Here is an 18224-nt window from a genome sequence, read left to right on the forward strand (position 1 = left end):
CTAACTGGGCTTTTGAGCTCACACGATGTACAGTTTCCAGACGTTCTTTTAGCTCAATGCACATACTCCGCGTGATCTCAAACAGGATACTCCTTCTAATCCTCTCAGTCCAGAGCCCTGACATTTGTTGCTAGCCCTGATTCAGCAAGGTACTTATGTATGCGTGTAACTTTAAGTACAGGTGCAGCCCCACTGAAATCAAAGGGATTACTTGTGTGTTTAAAATGAGCATGCATAAGTATCTTGCTGATTTGGAGTCTGACCTCTTCATTTTGGTCTGCATTGTCCTTCAAACTCATCATGCTGTTCCCTCTTAATGGTTGGCACTTTCAGCTTATTCATTTTGAATCTGTGTTCCCTTTTGGATTTGCAACAAATGTGAACACGATTAGATAATTATGCTTTTGTCAGTGAGTGGAATGTTAGTCCCAGAACCATATACTTGTTTGTGGAAAACCTCTGAAATCCTGGAATTGTCCATTATCTTTTCCCAGTCCACATATCTGGTTGACCCATTTTTTTAGGACAAGAGCTGAAGGCAGTTCCCCATGGAGCCATCTTCTACTCAGCAATGTATTTTTATTTTTATTTGGCTTTTGTTTTGTCCATTGGGGTTAGGTACAGAATTGATCATATTACCACTTTAAAAAAATCAAGAGGAGTCATGTTTTCTTTAAATATTCTTTTCCAGTCTAAATTCAGTTCCTAGCCTTAGTTAACTGCATACAAAAACAGGCACTTTTCCTATATGAGTAAAATTTCTATTTTTAGTGTATTTTAGAATCATGCGGGAGAGGTGGAGGAGGGTTTCTCCTGAAAAGACAATGTAATTTATATGCAGGTTTCCTGGTTATTCTTCTAAAGGACATTTTTCTTCAAATGATGATTATACTTCTAACAAGGTTCAATGCAAACCACGATTTTATGGGACATAGCATCATTTCTGAGGAACACACTGACACCTGGTGGAATACAATTGTATAAAGATTTACTGTATGAAATGCTATGAATTGTACAGTCTGCCAATTGCTTGTACTAGTAGAATGCTTTGATCATTTTTGTATACCCAGCAAAACACAGAATAAATGCATCTACATTTTCTAGACTATCTGTTCCTGTGATTATCTTTAAAACCCTAAAAGCACCATCTGTGTACACCGTTTAGTAGGGGGCATGTTCTCTAGATGGGCAGATGAACTCCCAGCACTGATAATGAGAGTTTTGTGCAAGCACAGGTAAGACAATATCACTAGATATTGAAACAAAGATCCACTGCTGGTGGATACTGTATAAAGTTTAACTTGATAAAATACTGAATATTTCTATTTTTCATACATTTTTCAGTTGTATATAGGACAGCAGCAATGTAATATCTTTTGCTTTCATCCTATATTTAATTTGATTCCATTCGCTTTTACATTAGTTAAATATAGTGTGTTCCTGTTTTATAATCTGATATTAAAAAGGCTGACACTCCTACCAGTAGCTTTGTGTAGACTTACTTTTAGCCTCTGCTTCTTACAGATAGTAGCCTTCTGACAGATCTAGGCTTACAAGATGGATTTGCCAGAAATAACCTCTGCTTTAATAAATCCTTAACAAGAATCAGACTACCGTTAGCATAGAATTAGCATAACTCCATTAAAGTCAATGGAACTAGTCTGTTATACACAAGTTGAAGATCTGACTCTATGTATCTTGGGTCTTATTCTCAGTTACTTATGACAGGTACTGGGTGGGGTGGGGGCTTTAAGCCACATTTTTGCTCCCCATATTCTGGGGCCATATAAAAATTGGAAAAAGAGATTCACCTAATGAACTCAATAACATACATTTGAGGAAATCACCCAACCACTTGCAAATATTCTGCAAATAGAAAAAGAAGTTAAATTAGTTAAATAATTTGTTCACTACAAATGATTTCCTCTGAACTAATCAAGACTATGTTGCTAAACATGTAATAGCTGCCTGCAGTTAACATTTGACAGTGGCAATTTGTAGAATGCTGTACTTCATCTAAGAAAATGAATTGGGCATTCACCACCTCATAGTGACTCTCTGCAACAAATCCAGTCAGACATCAGCACCTGAAGAGGGCAAACTGTAGCCAGTTGAGTCATGCGCTTATATTATACATCATTCTGTGTGAACACTAAATGTGATAGTAGCTCTTAGTCATTACAGAGTTTAGATCACTGTATTTTACTTCATTCTGTCTTTAGCCTTTCCACACAGGACACCTTTTAATGGTCATTAAAAACGGAACATCATTTATTATGATGATTTGTATGTGTGTATCTCTGCTCTGTGGTGAAACATGACAGAGCTGCTTGGATATAACCATGTCTTCTAACAGCTGCTATCCCTAAGATAAAAGGAGTACTTGTGGCACCTTAGAGACTAACAAATTTATTTGAACATAAGCTTTCGTGAGCTTCATCGGATGCATGCAGTGGAAAATACAATGGGAAGATTTTATATGCACAGAGAACATGAAACAATGGGTGTTACCATACACACTGTAACAAGAGTGATCAGGGAAAGTGAGAAGAGCGGGGTGAAGTGGGGGAACCTTTTGCAGTGATAATCAAAGGTGGGACATTTCCAGCAGTTGACAAGAACGGATTTAGGCTTGAATAAAGACTGGGAGTGAATGTGTCATTACACAAAATAAAACTATTTCCCTATGTTTATCCCCCTCCCCACCCCCACGCCCCCCTCCCCGTTCCTCACACTTTCTTGTCAACTGCTGGAAATGGCCCACCTTGATTATACAAAAGGTTCTCCCCCACACTCTGCTCTCCTGCTGGTAATAGCTCACCTTACCTGATCACTCTTGTTACAGTGTGTATGGTAACACCCATTGTTTCATGTTCTCTGTGTATATAAAATCTCCCCACTGTATTTTCCACTGCATGCATCCGATGAAGTGAGCTGTAGCTCATGAAAACTTATGCTCAAATAAATTTGTTAGTCTCTAAGGTGCCACAAGTACTCCTTTTCTTTTTGCGGAGACAGACTAACATGGCTGCTACTCTGAAACCTATCCCTAAAATACTCTTTTAAGGTCTGATCCAACTCCCATTGAAATCAATGGGAGTCTTTCCTTTGACTTCAGTGGGAGTTGGATCAGAACCTTAACTTATGAGATAAGGAAGCAGTTGGGATGTAAGCCTGTAAGTATGCCATCTAAATCTATAGGTGATGTAGATGGAAGGGACAATTAATAGCATGGATTTGGAGTAAGAATAACAATGGATTAATCTCACACAACATTGCCATTGAATTCTTATAGTGAATCATTGTAATAGAAATGTGGATTTGTGCAATTTCACTGAGATCAGAAGAGTAGCATCCTACACATTTCTGGGCTTAGAAAATAATAATACTTTGAACTCAGAGGTTGTGTTTCATCCAGTGGTCTTAAAGCATGTTAGATATAATAATTAAGTCAGTCTTCTGAGGTAACTTAGTAGATGTGCAAGACTCAGACAGCACAAGATCACACAGTAAATCAGTGGCAGCATCAGAACTAAAACCCTGGAGTCTTTCTTTACTCCCACTCCCCTGTGTGACCACTAGACCAAATTCAGAATAGTTGGGTTTCTCCATTTCCTGACCTGACAATACCATACATATTTTACAAATTTGTTATTGACGGTTTTGGACCAAAAGAAGACCAGATCCTCTGCTGATGTAAATTGGTGCAGCTCCATTGACTTCCATGCATCACATCTTGAATATGACCTATCTCATGTTTAACTTTCATGGAGAATGATATAAACTATGAGAACTTAATTTTGGCTTCAATGGGCCATCTTCAGGTCCTGCTGTCTAATTCAATTAACTTTGTCACTGACTTCAGTAGAGTTATGCCAGTTTAAACCAGCTGAGGAGCTAACCCAGAAATCTCATAAAACCCTTGAAAATACAGAAAAAAACCCCTAAAATATGAAGTAACATGAATGACTGATTTATTATAAATCATTAAGCAAATATTTAGGCATTTTCTATATCCAACAAGCATGGGACTTCATGGTGGATGGATATAGAAACACAGTTGATTATAACCAAGGAAGTGATGTAAGAATGTACAAGATTGCTTTCTTTTATCAAGGTTACATTTACAAACAAACAAAAATTGAGAATCATACTAATGAGAGAGAAGGCAGGAATGACACACTACATCAAGCAATCATGCAATTTCAATTTTATAAAGTACTTTATGTGTCCAAAGCCTAATGAAAATATTTGTCAAATAATCCTCCCAACATCATTGCAGGGTAGAGTTTTTAAGTATCATTATTGTCCCCATTTTACAGATGGGAAAACTGAGGCATAAAATTGATGTGTCTTGCCAAAGTGCACACAGTAGGTGAGTGGTAGGGCTAGGCTGTCAATTTAGTATTTCCTGACTCCTAACTTTTTGCTCAATCTTCAAGACATTAGAATCTTAGTTTAGGAGGGATTTATCTAGTGATACACTGTCATCATTACCAGTCATCATTTGGGGGAAAAGAGGTAGTATGACTGGGCCTTACAAGTATCAGTTTTCAAATCTCTCTTTGAAGAGTTGTCATATTTGGTCAGACATGACTCTGTCTGCCTCCTGGTACTGGGTTTTCTCAGGCTTCAGATTTTTCAGATATGTGTTATTCCATCAATCAAGGTCTGAAACTACCACAGCTTCAACAAAACTGACTTCTTAACAGCTAACTAAGCACTGAAACACCTTTCCCTTTGGTAGGAAAACATCACCTTAGATAGAAATATGACAGAATCAGTATTCATATGTATGTATGTAAGCTCTGCCTGTCCATGTGGCACTCTCTCCCTGTCTAGTGGTGGCTAGGCCAGCTAGAGATTGATGAGCTTGCAACAGCCTTGCCTGAGAGAAAGGTGCTTATTTAGCTCAGGCAGTTGAGGTTCATTCTTTAAACTCCATAGGTCCCAGGTTTGATTCCTGCTGTTGATGAGTAGGGTGGTTGGCATTATATATACATATAATTTCATAACCCTTCCCTTTAGTAGCAATGTTTAAAACAGGTTGGATTTGATTTTAAACACACACACACACACGTGTGTGTGTGTGTGTGTGTGTGCACATGTGTGTATTTAAAATCAAATCAAACCAGTTTTTTTACATTGCTACTAAAGGAAGGAGTATAGCCTCTAATATGTGTTAATGAGCCTTTAGATCAATAGCAAAGGCTCTCTTTAGTCCTCCTCTGTATACACTGTTTGTCCCTATTCTTAAGGTCCATTGATGGTCTGAATGTGATCCAAAATGTTAGCTCATCCCCTGATTATTTTTAAATATTCATTAGGGCAATTCCAGTATTTTAATATAGCACAGAGTTATCATTTTAGCACATCTGTCATCATTTACAACACCAATATTGTATGTTTATGACCAAAATCAACCTCACTACCGCAGAGTGGCTTGGCAAAAGCATAGTTACTACTGTAATGATGTAGCATTTGAACTTGAACATTTCATTGATGACTTTCTGAGCTGAATGGCATGAATAGGAAGGATGGTACCTATTGTATTAAAAATATTAATTTCCTATAGATTCATGTACTATTAAAGTCACCCCCATCCATGTACTTTCTGGATCTGGAAAAATGGTAAATCCATCCAGTGACAGACCCCGTGAGCAGCAATGCCACAATTTTGGCAATGATTACACTGTGTGAGAAAATGTTTCATGATAGAAAATGTGTTAACTAACACCTTTTAACCAACATGCTGTTAAACATGACTTACCACCTAGTGTAGACTGGGACCAGTTGTGTTTTAAAACATGTTCGCTGGTTTTGGTTTACTGTAGGGCTCCATCTAGGGTTAACCAGGACCAGCTATGACTGTCCATGTCCACATAATAAGGGTGAAATCATGTTTAATTTCATGTTAGTTTAAACCTGTTAATACAGTTTCTAACATGGCACATTTTCCCAGGGTTGACCAGGCCTTTGATTTAGCATTGAATTCCAGTTTTAATACTTCCTTGAACATTCAGGTTGCTGATGCTGTGGGAAAAGAAATCATGCCACAGGATGTTTCAAGCAAGGAGTCAGCACCAATGTAAACATTTTATCCAGCTATGAAGGTTGACGTTTTTTTATTTTTACAAACATTGTCAATCCCTTTTACATGCTTTAGTGCTAAGAACTTCAGTCCCATTGGTAGCTTCACACTCACTTTAAGGCTTCAAGGACTTTCTACATAGTCAATGGTTGGCTTGATTGTAGAAGTCATGCTGTTGGGTTTTAGTTTTTTTCAGGACACATACTGAACTGGGGCTACTTTAATGTCTCTGAGCTAGATCTTCAGCTGGTATACAATGGCATGACTCCACTGAAGTCATTGGAGCTATGCCAATTAGCACTGACCCCAGGTTATTTGATGGAATGAATAGAAGATATGTGTCTAAATTCCCCGCACCGATTTGAAAATCAACCAGGGATTTTTGCACATATCCATTGGTCCTTTATACAACCAGCAAATATATCCTGAACAGGGATGACCATAAACTCTCAGAGTTCAGGATGTTCTGGGGTTAGGAAGGCATTTGTAATATTCACAAATGTAAACTATTGAACTGGCTTGTACTGTAGATCTCAATGAGATTTCAAAATCAAGCAAAACTGGGGGAAAAAAATCACAAACATGGTGAATGGATTGAGGGCCTTCAAAAAATCCAGTCCATGTGTAATGCTGGACCTACAGTCATTTGCATAAAGAGCTGCCAAACAAAAGAGTAGTAAACAATATGTATGCAAAATGTTTGACTCTGAGCTATGACTATAAATAATACATATGAAGTGGGATGTAGAACTGATATTATCTAAGAAGAAATAAAGTTTTAGCATAAACTAATAGGAGGAAGGGATTAATTTGTTAATTTAAATTAATGGAAGTTATGTGGCAAACCCAAGCAAACTGCTTTGAAAACCTTATCCCCAACTGTAAATTATCATACTTTAAAAAACTAATGAACCAACTTTCTTCAAATTCAAAAGTTCAAAAGTTTGCTTTTTAATACCCAATGAGCTAGATTTTGACATGGACATGAAAAAACGGGTGGTTCATGAGCTGCATCGCACCAACACCCTGGAAATAGCCCTATTGATGCATCATGACTTACCATCACAATTCTTTCCTTGCTTGCAGGGAAGGATTTTCTATACCAGCAGCAAATTATGACACCTCAGGCAATGTCTCATCTGAGCTGGCATGCAAATAGAGCTGGAGTCAAGGCTCAGCCCATCACAATCCACTCCTTACCCAGCTGCTGAGTACAGGAGAAAGCAGGTGCATTCAAGATTCACGTTTTATGCAGCGATACACAAGGATCCCTTACTCCCTCCTATGCCATTGCATAGGCACAGGCATGCAATCCAACTCCCATTATAGCCCCGTGAAGCTACAAAACAAAATAAGTTTGGTGTTTCTAACACCATTTGTTTCTGAAATATCCAAAGACAAAATCTCTAATCATAATACTTGGAGAAAAGTGTATTTTTCCATAGGAACATGGGAATTGCCATATGGCTTTAGACCTGTAGTTCATCTAGTCCATTATCCTGTTTGCAGATGCTTCAGAGGAAGATGTAAGAAGTCTCCCAATCCCTGCTAGTTAGACATTGTTTTAAGCCCTGAACCATGAGGTTTAATATCTCTTCCAAAATGTATCCATACAAATGCCCAGTTCTTTTATTAATTTAACTAAGTTTTTGGTTTCAACAGCTTCCTGTGGCAATGAATTCCACAGTTCAATTACCCATCATGTTAAAAAGTATTTCCTTTTATCAGTTTTGAATGTATAACCCTTTAATTTCATTGAATGTCCCATTGTTCTTGTGTTATGATACTGGGAGAACTGCCCAATCTACTTTATTTATACCATCCGTTATTTTATATATGTTTGATCATGTCTCCTTTTATTTGTATTTTTTTAAGGTAAATAATCTCAATCTTTTCAATCTTCATATGAAAGTTTTTCTCCATTCTCTAATCATTTTATGAAAATGAAGATGAAACTTAGAAGTTGGTCCAATAAAAATATTACCTCACCCACATTGTCTTTCATGAAAAATGAAGTAATTTTAAAAATGGTTGAATCAGATAAAATATCTGGAGTTTATAAAAATATTACCTCTGTACTGAAACCAAGCATGAAATATTTTATTAGAAAAGTAGTTTGTTTGACAAAGCCATGACTAACTGGAATAACTAAGTAGAATGGGAATTGCAACTCAAACTTAAATATAATAGCTGCAACCACTTTCACATATAAAATACACATCCACACACATCCACAAATGTGTGTGTGTGTGTGTTAGATTAGACTTCTTTGGGTGTATACTGTGTTCTATGTCCATAGGTCAATGAAACATCAATTTACATGGATGAAACATTGAGTTTCATCAATTACTGAAAATATTTTAGCTACACAGATTTGATAATTCATGCTGGTATCTCAGCTGTCCTGGAGTCTAAAATTAATTTGTCACACTATTTTAATGGAACGTATATTAATGTGATAGAAAAATATATTAATCATGGAATCATAGAAACATAGGGCTGGAAGAGACCTTGAGAGTTCATCTAGTCCAGCCCCCCTGTGCAAAGGCAGGACCAATCATCCCAGACATGTGTTTGTCTAACATGTTCTTAAAAACCTCTGATTACAGGGATTCCACAATCTCCCTTGGAAGTCTATTCCAGTGATTAACTATCCTTATAGTTAGAAAGTTTTTCCTAATATCTAACCTAACTTCCCTTGCTTCAGATTAAGCCCATACCTTCTTGTCATACCTTCAATGTACATGAGAATAACTGATCACTGTCCTCTTTATAACAGGTTTCAGAGTAGCAGCCATGTCAGTCTGTATTCGCAAAAAAAAAAGGAGTGCTTGTGGCACCTTAGAAACTAACAAATTTATTTGAGCATAAGCTTTCGTGAGCTACAGTCCATGATATATTTGAAGACTGCTACTGGGTCCCCCCTCAGTCTTCTTTGCTCAAGACCAGTGGTTCTCAACTCTTGCTTGCTTGCTCAGGAAAAGCCCCTGGTGCACCGGGCCAGTTTGTTTACCTGCCACATTCGCAGGTTCGGCCGATCGCGGCTCCCACTGGCCGTGGTTCACCGCTCCTGGCCAATAGGGGCTGCGGGAAGGGCGGCCACCACATCCCTCAGCCCGGGCCGCTTCCTGTAGCCCCCATTGGCCTGGAGCAGCGAACCACGGCCAGTGGGAGTGGCGATCGGCCGAACCTGCGAATGTGGCAGGTAAAAAAACCAGCCGAGTGCGCCAGGGACTTTCCCTGAACAAGCGGTGGACCAGAGTCGAGAACCACTGCTCAAGACTAAACAGTGTTTTTAACTTTCAACATGGGTCAGATTTTACAAACCTTTAACTATTTTTGTTTCTCTCCTCTGGACTCTCTCTAATCTGTCCATATTGTTCTTAAAGTGCGGTGTCCACAATTGGACACAGTTCTCCAGCTGAAGCCTCACCAGTACCAAATACAGTGGGACTTATAGCTCCAGGGTCTTACATACAGCACTTTTGTTAATACACCCCAGAATGATATTAGCTTTTTTCACAACTCTATCATATTGTTGATTCAGATTCAGTTTGTCAGCCATTATATCTCCCAAATCCTTTTCCACTCTAGCCAGTTATTCCCTATTTTGTAATTGTGGCATTTGATTTTTTTCTTCCTAGTACTTTGTACTTGTACTGTAGGATCCCACTAAATATATTCCCCCGGTTTGAGTGAACCATTGATAACTACTCTTTGAATATGGTCTTTCAGCCAGTTTTGCACTCACCCTATCATAGTTTCTTCTGGATCACATTTCTCTAGTTTGCTTATGAGATTGTCATGTGGGACTGTGTCAAAAGTCTTACTAAAATGAAAATATATCACTGTCTACAACTTCCCCCCCTATCCATTAGGTCAAAGAAGGAAATTAAATTGGTTTGGCATGATTTGTTCTTGACAAATCCATGTTGGCTATATATATATATATATACTTATATCTCTATAATCCACTACAAATTGATTGTTTAATAATTTGTTCCAGTATCTTTCTAGGTATTGAAGATAGGGTGACTGGTCTATAATTCCATGGGTCCTCTCTGTTCCCCTTTTTAAAGATGTGTGTTCTGTTTGTCCTTCTCCAGTCCTCTGGGACCTCACCAGTCCTCCAGGAGTTCTCAAAGATAATCATGAACATTTCCAAGATTGCGTCAGCGAGTTCCTTAAGTATCCTAGAATGAATTTTTTCAGGCCCTGCCAACTTAAATACATCTAACTTACCTAAATAATGTTTAACCTGTTTTTTCCTTATTTTGGGTTGCATTCCTTCCCCTTTGATATTAATATTAATTGTGTTAAGCGTCTTACCTCAGTTTACCTTTTTAGTGAAGACTGAAACAAAATAGGTATTAAACACCTCAGCCTTTTTGATGTCATCTGTTATTAGTTCTCCTGTGCCGGTAAATAGAGGATCTACATTTTCCTTCCTCTTCCTCCTAATGTATTGTGACAAAGTTCCTCCTCTGCCTTTGTGAGTCCTGCACCTATTGGCGGATTTGCTCGCCTCAGAGATTCACAGTAGCCCTCAGTTTGGCCACTTTTGTCTACAGTGTTTCATGTAACACCTGTGTGACAGCTACAACTCCCTGTGCTACTTCCCCATGGCCTCCTCCCAACACCTTCTGTATCCTCACCACAGGACCTTCCTCCTAATGCCAGATAGCATTTGTACTCCTCAGTCCTCCAGCAGCACGCCCTCTCACTCTCAGCTCCTTGCGCGGCCCTCACTGACTGAAGTGAGGTCCTTTTTAAATCAGGTGTCCTGATTAGCCTGCCTTCATTGATTCTAGCAGCTACTTAATTGACTCCAGGTGTCCTAATTAACCTGTCGGCCTTAATTGGCTCCCACAAGTTCCTGATTGTTCTGGAACTGCCCCTGTTACGTTATCCAGGGGAAAGGGACCTGCTTAACTTGGGGCTAATATATCTGCCTTCGATTACTATCCTATAGCCACCTGGCCCAACCCTGTCACAGTATTTATAAATCTCTTTTATTGCCTTTTATGTCCCTTGCTAGATGGAACTTGTTTTGGGCCTTAGCTTTTCTGATTTAGTCCCTACTTGTGCTGTTCTTTTGAAATCAGCCTCAGCAATTTGCCCTTTTCCACTTTTTCTAAGAATCTTCTTTGATTTTCAGGTCAGTAAACAGCTTCTGATGGAGCTATATTGGCCTCCTACTATTCCTTCTATCTTTCCTTTGCATCTAGATTGTTTGCTGTTGCACCTTTAATATTGTCCCCTTAAGAAACGGCCAATTTTCCAGAACTCCTTTTTCCCTTGGATTTTCTTCCTATGGAATCTTATTTACCAGTCTGCTTTTTTGAAGAATTGTCCTTATTGAGCTGCTCTCACTCCTTCCTTTCCTTAGATTCATGAAGTCTGTCTTTTCACGATCACTTTCAGCTAAATTGCCTTCAACCTTCAGATTTCCTACCAATTCCTCCCTGTTAATCTGAAGCAAGATCACAATGGCTGCCCCATGGTTACTTCTTCTACCTTCTGAAACAAAAGATTGACACCAATACATTCCAAGAACTTATAGGTGTATGTGTTTTAATTATGTAATATTTTTGTAATATTAAAAGACTGTCAGTATGGTGCCATAAACCAGTCCAGTTCCCAATGAAATCCAGGGAAGTCCTTATAACAGACCTCGAGTCCAGTCTTGCACATACTTATACATGTAAGTAACTTTGCAGGATTTGGACTCTTGTCTTTTCAATTCTTTCATCAATTCTCGCTTTAGCTTGCACACTGACGTAGTTTTCCTCTGAAGCCAGAGGCTAACGAAAAAAGTATTTATGAGATGACAAACAGATAAATATTCTGGTTCTCCACAAGTGATGCCATTTTAACTTATTTTATTTTATTTTACTTCAAAGCTGTCCTTTTACATTATAAATGACAATACATGCAACGTAATTGGATAGTAAAGCTGTAATTCAATCTTGACTCTCAGCCTCCATACAAAGGTGTGGGTTATAATATGGCTCACACTGAAAGCAAAATCCTTGACTGAATTACAGCCTCAATCTAATCACAAACGAATCCCAGTCTCTATATACTTTATCAATGTAAACAGTAAGCGATAGCCAGACTATAATAGGTAGTTGTATTTGCTGCTGCTTTTTCATAACATGTCCTTTACATTTTACACTGGGAACAGATGGAAGCAGAGCCAGAAGGTATAATAGCCATACTCCTATGTGAATTCATCTCAACTTCAATTACCATTCAGCAGTGTCAGAAAATCTACTGAATGCTACCAAAATCTTGTTTGCTGAAGCAGAAATTTACTCAGGGACTAAAGTCTTTAAGAAGGTTGTAAAACAAGTACAGAACATGGGCTAGAGGGTGGCATTTAGCCACCTCTCTGAGGAGGGTTTGGGAGGCATGCCCCATGGAGATCTCAGACTGCATTCTCTCTTTCCAGAGTGTCCTAATACACAGAATGAGAGCACAGGCTGCATTTAAAATAGTGCTACCTGTTCCCTCTCTGCCACAGACTGGCTCCATCATCTAATGCAGCCAAGGTGAGCCCCTGGCCTCAGCGTCCTCCCAGCCCTTTTGGGGACAATTTGAGCCTCCAGGATGTACACGGGGAAATTATTCCTCCACTCTCCTGAGCTCAGAGACTGCAATTGTCCCTTGCCTGAGGAGGAGGAGGAGGAGAAGGGAAGGGTTTTTTATCCCCCTATTCCACACATTGTGATAAGTATCTATCAAACACACTCATACAGATACATTGGCAATATCATGGCACAATATGTTTGGTCAGGAAAACACAAACGTGATTTATTTAGGGCTAATGCCAGTTTCTTAGATCTACTGGCAAAGGAAAATGCAGAACTGGCACCTCTTTGCCCCCAAATTAGAGTGGACCATCTCCACAAGACACCATTCTCTCGCTAATGCCTGGTGTCATGCATTGCATTGAATTCTTTCCATCACTACACAAGAAGATCTATAAAGTGAGCTGCTTCATCTTATTGCTTGTAAGATAACTATGCGGAAACATTTGAATCACAGTGTGATGTGTTTGATTTTCAAAAGTATCTTGAAACATTAGTCAGTTTTGACTGATGTGGATTCTTGGTGGTTTGTTTAAGTCTAGCCAGCCATGGAATGCCACTCTTCCATCACTGATATGGGGCTAAATATTGGCTCCTATATGAAAAGCCAAGTACAAGAATTCTGTTCAGGGGAACAGATTTCAGAGTAGCAGCCGTGTTAGTCTGTATTCGCAAAAAGAAAAGGAGTACTTGTGGCATCTTAGAGACTAACAAATTTATTAGAGCATAAGCTTTCGTGAGCTACAGCTTACTTCATTGGATGCATTTGGTGGAAAAAACAGAGGAGAGATTTATATACACCCACAGAGAACATGAAACAATGGGTTTATCATACACACTGTAAGGAGAGTGATCACTTAAGATAAGCCATTACCAGCAGCGGGGGGGGGGGGGGGGAAAGGAGGAAAACCTTTCATGGAAGAGAATCTTCCCCCACTGTTGCAATAGGACCTGATGCTCCCATATAGCCAGGCTGAGGCCAACACTCGTGGTCATGAGACCAGTTGCAGGTGTGACCCACTGCATCATCCCATGAAGATTTGGGGCCAATAGATTCAAATTGTGTGCAGACCCCCTGGCCAGACCCCTGCCAATTTGGGAAGCAGGATGCCAGTTTGGTCATACTGTACAAATGACACAAGAATAGCTGTACTCCAAAAGTAGGGAGTTTGTCCACAATAATTTCAAGTGATTTTGCATTTTTCTTAGGAGAACAGAATGCAAGGGGCATTACAGCCTGGTCCTCGGTACACATGGGGATAAATTCAAGTTCCTCTTCCCTTCCACAGATGCTCAGCCAAAGGGCTATATAAATCTCTTCTGGAAGCACAGGATATGATCCAAAGCCCACTGAAGTCAGTGGATCAGGCCTTCAGTCACCAAATCAGCATGAACCATCTATCCCACCTCACATTCACATTCACGAATTTGCTCAGTTGTCATCAGCTAATCAAGATGTGTAGCCAAATATTTATCATGCATCGTTCCACTTGAGCTGCTGCCTGGTTTAATAATATGCCTGTCCTGTCTAAACAAAATGCTTAAGCTTGAGACATTACTCAAATGCAGGTTTCCTCTAAACCCCTCACACTGTGAGTTAAAAATATTGGTAATGGTGTTACAATAAAAACTGACAAGATGTCACCCTGACAGCGCTAAAGAGAGAGAAAAGTTATGATTTTATGGATCTAAGAAAAATAACATTACAAGCACACATTTAACAGGTTGCTACACAGACTGACTTGGTAATTAAAAGAAGACACTGAATTCAATGAGTGATGTCACCATAAACATCAGTGTCTGGTTTTAAACGCCTCAGAGGAACTTTTTTAACAGTGAATATTTTTGTAAGTCACAAGCTTCACAGCCCCGGAGACTGAAGTAAAAGTACAGTATAGGCAGCAGTAGTATATGCTTTCTAGAATGACCCGCCTATGTTCCTCCCTTGTAACAGGGCAGACAGAGGACCACCAGAGCCAGGGTCTCCATGCCTATTCGATTCTTGGTCTCACTGTCTGCTGATGTTGCCAGAGGGTTGCTTTCAAAAACTGAGTCAACAAGCATCACAAATGCATAAACATGTAAAAACTAGACTATTTAAAACCCTGTTTTATTACATTGGAGCTTGCAGCACTGATATGGAATGAATGATGAGTCTGGGCTTCAGTTTCAGGGTGATCAACCTTTCATTAATTTACATCACTTTTTGCCCTCTGCCATTCACAGTTATTTTTTCAACTTTTCTCTGGCACAGCCCTGCTTGGTTTCTTTCCACCTGACCATTTCACAATAGGTTTAGCTCATTGTTTTCAAGAGAGGTTTTATTAGCGTTGTCTAGTGGAAGAGAGCTAAAGCAAAAATTTAGCTCTTAGCCAGAGGATGCAATTTCTCTATGTACAAAAAAAGTTGTAGTGAGCCAGTAAAACTAGAAGGAAGAAAAATAAAAAAAATCAACAATAACAAGAAAAATAAAGTTGCCAGAAAATGTTTTAAAATAATAGGAAACAAAACCAATGGGGAATTGTTACTGGGAAATGGACGATTCAAAGTAATTAATGGGATATAGAGCTTTTCACCTCTAAGGTTACTGATTTGAATTTAGTGCAGCACAGTAATAATTGAAAGACACTCCATAACCTTGTCTTTCTTCCCCCTACCTAGCTGATTGTTTTTCATTTTCAGTTGTTGTGTCTTGCCTTTATTTAGATGGTAAGCTCTTTGGGACATGGGTCTTACTCTGTGTCCTATATGAAGTACTAGCACATTTTTAGGCACTGCATAAATAATGAGATGAAGTCATGTGATGGTTGATCAAGTCCACAGTGAGGTGAGGTTATAAGGTCTCAGTCTAATTCCCAGCAAATGTGTCCATAACACAAAATCAACCACTACAATTGGTATCCTGGTTGTCAGTCTTAGGCCTTGTTGACTGGGATGATTATCGGCCATTGCTGAAAAGTCACCAGTGCAAACTTCTAGTGTGGATAAGGTCAGCCAAGATTTGAAGCAGTGCAGTGTACTCCAGTTTCAAGCTGCAGTAGTACAAATCATGCCTTATAGCAGTTTACCCTGTCTGTGCTACATTGGTTCAGCTACATCAGTGGCTGATTTGTAATGACTGAAATCAGGGTAAATCTATAAGACCTTGGTAGAATAACCCAGGAATTAATTATTATTGTTGTTATTTGTATTACCATAGCACCTATGAACCCTAATCATGGACCCCGACCCCATTGTACTTGGCACTGTACAAAAACAGAATGAAAAAGACTGTCCCTGCACTAATCGATCTGGTGATGGAATGTTGTTCTTTCTAGGTCTATTCTGTCTGGGAGCACGTCAAGGCTGATTCTCCACTCTGGCACTTCTAGTGCAGAAGGTGGGGGCCCACAAGGATTCTAAAAATTAATACTAGCCACTCCAGGCTTGTATTAAACTTCCAAGGTTACTCTGACCTTGGATGGGTAGATGCTGCCACCACCCAAATGCAAAAAAACCCTTTGAAACCGGAAAGGCACTTGGGAATTCCTTCCTGTAGGGTACCCTCAAGCCCTTTCACCCCCTCATCCGGGGAAGAGCTGAGAAAGAAAAACAAAGGAAATCAGCTGTTGCCACCAGCTAATTAAACAATATATGCAAAAACCTCTTAGGACAGCAAAAATCCAATCCTGTTATTAAAAAAGGTAAATTTTATGAAAAACAAAAAGAAAGAAAATACATCTGGAACTTAGGCTTTTGCTAGATTTAAAAAACCCATTTACAAAATTTAAACATCAAGAATAATCGTCTTAAGGTCCAGTTTAAAGGTTACAAGCAAAACAAAAAGCATTTGGGGTTAACACAGAGGAGTCAACAAGCCTTACAAAATAAAAGAAATAAACATAATTGCATCTTTCTAGACATTCCCTAATTTTCTTACATATTTGGGGTTTCAGATAAGCAATCTTTAGGTATGATCTGATAGTTTTTCATATCTGGCTTTCAGCTTCTCACAGCATAACTGCTACCTGTTCCCCTCTTTCCTGGAGAACCACAACACACAGACAAAGGGAAGTTTTTTCCCAATTTAAAAAAGTTCTAGCTGTCCCATTGGCTCTTTTGGTCAGGTGCCCACTCCTTTCCTTTTACCTGTGGGCTTATTAATCCTTTATAGGTAAAGTAGAGAACAGCTCCTATCAGGGCTTTTATAGTTAACTGGCTGGCTGGGTGGCCATAAAAGGGAGCTATCCCCCTTCATCTATCACAGTCTCCAATGATTTTTTTCAAAGGAAAATGGAAATTTTTGATTTTGCTGAATTTTTTCAATTTTCCTGGTAGAAAATTGTGATGAAATATTTCATTTTGGGTGAGTTCCACTCAAACTGAAACATTTTAGGTTGTTGACCTGAAATTATTATTTTCAAGATTCTCTGGTGCTTCATGAGAATTGTAGTTCAGGTATCTCATACCCTCATTTTTCCCTGGACTACATCTCCCATGATGCACCATAGTTTTTCCTCTGATTGTGCCACATGCTCTCTCATGGGAGTCACATTTCTGTGGGTGCATCATGGGAGATGAAGTCCTGCTAAGAAGCCCAACCTTAAAGGAATAATGGTGGCAAAAGGTGCCAAAACTACTGCTTCCATGAGGCACCCACACCACAGGCAGATGCAGTTTTGTGCCAAACTAACCCAAAACAAACCATTTTGATCTTGTTCAACAAACAGAAGTGAAATATTTTGATTCAGGAATGTCAACACTTCCAAGTCAACATTTTTTGAAACTACTCATTCCATGATAAATTTCAATATTTCAACTTGTTGTCCCAATTGAGGACAAAACAAATGTTGAAATATTGGAACATGCCACAGGGTGGAAATTCCAAATTTTCAGTCAGCTCTAGTTACAAAACTCACGATAAAATCTCCAAGAGCACGCAACAGTGTTATTGCAAAGGCATAATACAGAGTCATGCAGATTGTTTTTGTTGTTGTTGTTATTTTACTCATTACCATAGCATAAAACTTCTGACACACAAATTCAAATAGATCCACAATTCAGGAAAGTACTTAAGCACACTGTTAAATTCATGCCTCTTCAAGATGGCAATGAAGCACATAGTTAACTTGTGTATAGACGTGACCAGAGGTATTCCCTCACCTCATCCCTGCTCCCTTTAGGGAATTATGTGGCCCTGAAGGAACTGGGAAGTAGCAGTCCCTCCACGCTCTGAGCTTCTTGCACCATCGTGTCCTGCTTAACTTTAAATATGAATTCGATGGGACTTAACATGAGCTTTAAGTATGTGCTTAAATGCTGTCTTGAACAGGAATGTTTTTCCCATATCATATAAAGGGGCCCTAGTGCAAATGACAATCAGACTCACAGGAATGTTTTTCCCATATCAGAGTGTTTATGTATAAATGGAAAATAATCCAATTGTTTCTTACAAATTAAAAGTACAACACGTCAAATGTATGTGGGCAATTTGAGACCAGTGAGTAATAAAAGTAAATGTTAACTCAGTTATGCTTCCCTTTGTGGTACTACTATTTAAA

General features: G+C 39.0%; 1 long non-coding RNA gene across 2 annotated transcripts in view; it reads right to left on the minus strand.

Moving 5' to 3' along the window:
- Positions 1 to 745: 745 nt before the first annotated feature.
- The window catches only part of LOC122459044, a 58420-nt gene continuing 40941 nt past the window's right edge, over positions 746 to 18224 (minus strand). For both annotated transcript variants that reach the window (XR_006279475.1, XR_006279476.1), the window contains exons 3-4: positions 7152 to 7430; positions 746 to 962 (exon numbers count right to left, since the gene is read on the minus strand). This is a non-coding gene — a long non-coding RNA (uncharacterized LOC122459044). The remainder of the gene's footprint in view (positions 963 to 7151; positions 7431 to 18224) is intronic.

The sequence above is a fragment of the Dermochelys coriacea genome, chromosome 2, assembly GCF_009764565.3.
Source record: "Dermochelys coriacea isolate rDerCor1 chromosome 2, rDerCor1.pri.v4, whole genome shotgun sequence".
Lineage (NCBI taxonomy): Eukaryota > Metazoa > Chordata > Testudines > Dermochelyidae > Dermochelys > Dermochelys coriacea.